This window comes from Arachis stenosperma, chromosome 5 (assembly GCF_014773155.1).
Source record: "Arachis stenosperma cultivar V10309 chromosome 5, arast.V10309.gnm1.PFL2, whole genome shotgun sequence".
Lineage (NCBI taxonomy): Eukaryota > Viridiplantae > Streptophyta > Magnoliopsida > Fabales > Fabaceae > Arachis > Arachis stenosperma.
This window is the reverse complement of record NC_080381.1, coordinates 36,845,970-36,849,545: the sequence shown is the minus strand read 5'-3', so window position 1 is coordinate 36,849,545 and position 3,576 is coordinate 36,845,970. Positions and strand designations below refer to the sequence as shown.

Below are 3,576 nucleotides of genomic sequence, written 5' to 3'. Positions count from 1 at the left end.
ATTTGTTCTGATGTAATTGATATTTTAGTTTCATTAATTTGTTTGTTAATTATTTTTGTGTATTGAGTTATTTTGAATTAGAAATTTGGGATATTATTAGTTGCTAGCTTGCTGCTGTTGTTAATGGATCAATTTTTTATTTATATTTTTATGCTGAACTTCTCAATTTGGGAAGAATTGTAAATTAATTTTATTAATGAATTAATTTAGGTTTATAATTTTAATCTATTAGTGATGGAGAAATATTTCAAAAGAACTTCATCATTGGAGATTGGATCCCAAAATAATTCATCGAGCTCTTCTAACAAGAGGAGAGTTTTAGAATTTGAAGTAGAGAGTCTCATAGCAGATCCAGGACAATAACCAAAGATTTCAAGTTATCATCCGAATGATAGAGACAAAGTTAGATGCGCGTATTTGCAAAGAGGTCCTTGTCAACCAAGGACTCATGATTTTCCGCAAACTACTTGTGGTTCTTCTTTTCGAAGATTCAATCCTAGTTGGTTTGATGATTATGGCAATTGGTTAGAGTATAGTATATCAAAAGATGCTATTTTTTGTCTTTGTTGTTATCTTATGAAACCTGAGAATGAAGGTGGCGATGCTTTTGTAACCAATGGCTTTTCAAATTGGAAAAAAAAGGAGAGATTACAAACTCATATTGGGATTCATGATAGTGCTCATAATCAAGCTTGGAGAAAATGTGAAGCACTTATGAAGCCAAAACAACACATTAGTGCTGCTATTGAAAAACAATTTGAGCAGGTTAAAAAGAATTATCAAATTCACTTGACAGCCACAATTGATTGTATTAGATTTCTTTTGCTACAAGGATTGGCCTTTCGTGGTAATGATGAGACAGATGATTCTATTAATCAAGGAAATTTTTTAGAACTTCTAAACTTTCTTGCACAACATAATGAAGAGATTGATTGTGCTTTTAAAAATGCTCGTGGGAATCTTAAACTAAGAGCTCCCTCAATTCAAAAAGATATTGTAAGAGCGGCTGCAAGTGAAACGACAAAAGCTATTGTAAATGATCTTGGGGATGAATTATTTGCTGTTTTGGTTGATGAAGCTCGCGATATTTCTATTAAGGAGTAAATGTCTATTTGTTTAAGGTATGTGAATAAAGAAAGGCAAGTTAGGGAGCATTTTCTTGGTCTTGTTCATGTTTCTAATACTAATGCTTTATCTCTAAAATTAGCATCGGAGTCATTATTAGAAATATATAATTTAAGTTTATCAAGAGTACGTGGCCAAGGATATGATGGTGCAAGTAATATGCAAGGAGAATTTAATGGTTTGAAAACTTTGATATTGAAAGAAAATTCTTATGCTTTCTATGTACATTGTTTTGCCCACCAACTTCAGTTAGCTCTTGTAACGGTTGCAAAAACATAAGTTGAAATTGCTTTGCTTTTTAATTTGTTAACCAATTTGTGCAATGTTGTTGGAGCTTCGTGTAAACGAAGAGATATGCTTTGTGATAGTCAAATGACTAAGACAATTGAAGCATTACAAAGTGGAGAAATTTCTAGTGGACGTGGGTTGAATCAAGAAATAGCTTTGAAAAGAGCTGGAGATACTAGATGTGGTTCACACTATGGAACTATACTTCGATTAATTTCTTTGTTTCCTTCCGTGGTCAATGTTCTTGAATATGTTGAGGAAGATGGAAATAATTCAGAACAAAGAGCTGAAGCATGTCATTTATTGAATGTCATTCAATCCTTTGAATTCATTTTCAACTTGCACTTGATGAAAAATATCTTGGGAGTTACTAATGAATTATCACAAGCATTACAAAGGAATGATCAAGACATTGTAAATGCTATGGCATTGGTTAAAGTGTCTAAGCAACGATTGCAAACTATAAGAGATGATTGTTGGTCTCTTTTACTTGATGAAGTCTCATTGTTTTGTGACAAGCATAATATTACCGTTCCAAAAATGGATGATATATTTGTGTCATAAGGAAGATCAAGACGCAAAGCTCAAAAGCTCTCAAATTTGCATCATTTTCAAGTTGAGATATTCTATCAAGTAGTTGATAGACAACTTCAAGAACTCAACAATCGTTTTACAGAGGTAAATACTGAATTGCTTCTTTGTATAGCTTGTATGAATCCAAGACATTCATTTCTTGCATTTGATAAGGAGAAGTTGATCCAGTTAGCTCAATTCTATCCATTAGAATTTTTTTCTACTCAACTGTTGGCACTTGATAGTCAACTTGAGAATTTCATATTAGATGTGCGTTCTGATGATCAATTCTCAAACCTAAATAGGATTGGTGCTCTTTCTCAGAAATTGGTTGAGACTCAAAAAAGTATTGTTTATCCATTAGTGTTTCTTCTTTTGAAGTTAGCTTTAGTTTTGCCTGTAGCAACTGCATCAGTTGAAAGAACTTTTTCTGCTATGAACATCATAAAGAGTCGGCTTCGCAACCGTATGGGAGATGAAATTTTAAATGATTGTTTAGTGACTTATATAAAAAGAGAGACATTTGATTATATTGACAATAAAAAGATTATTCAATCTTTTCAAAATATGAAACCCAAAAGAATGGAATTTTAAATTATTTACTATTGTAAATTATTTTATTGTCTTAATTTGTTAGTTAAATAATTTGAGGAGTAATAATATTTTATAATACTATAATATAATTATAAAATTATTATTATATTTATACTATATATATTTTGTCCCCACTGATAAAATTTTCTGAATCCGTCACTGTGTATATATATGTATATATGATCAGGTTAACTTTAATCAAACTCAATTAAGAATCAAACGTAGTATTATGAATTTTACATATAATCCTTAATCACTAAACAACGATTAATTTGTACTTTTACATCACATGAAAAATATATATTTAAGTACTTATAAAAAATATTAAAATATGTTTGGACGCGACCATCAAGCTAATAAGTAATGTCCAATAAAATCCTGCTAGCTAGTAGTAAATAAACTAAAGTGTGGGTGAAAGCAATGGTTAACAACGCACAGCACCATATGATATATATACAATATGAAGCTAGAATATTTTTTTAATTTATTGTGTCGAACACATTTTAAATACGATACTCATTTGATACGTGTATTTTTTATATTTAATTGAGTCGTAATAAAAAATAAAAATTATTTTCTGAACATGTTTAGACACATCTAAATATTATTACATGCATATTAGCGTATCTAATCTTATTCTTAATATTTATTTTTAAAATAAATTTAAAAATAGTATATATTATTAATTATTAAAATAAAAATATTTTAAATACTTTATATAATTAAAAAATATTAAAAATAATTAAAAAATTAATTTATATTGTAATATTAATAAAATATTAAAATATTATTATAATCATTATAATTTATCTAAAAAATACTTTATATTTTATGTATATGTTATATGTCCGTATCTTATACAAATTTTAAATTTATGTGCATGTATATATTTTATGTGTGGTCATGTCCATATCCGTGCGTGCTATACATATGTCCAATATTAAGATTCCATAACAAAATGAAAGCACGCAGCCGGATAGATAGGTGGATACCTTG

The 3,576-nt window shown here is 28.9% G+C and overlaps 1 pseudogene; it reads left to right on the top strand.

Annotated features, from left to right (window-relative positions):
• Positions 1–234: 234 nt before the first annotated feature.
• LOC130980701 (uncharacterized) lies at positions 235–2,580 on the top strand (annotated as a pseudogene).
• The last annotated feature ends 996 nt before the right edge of the window (positions 2,581–3,576 follow it).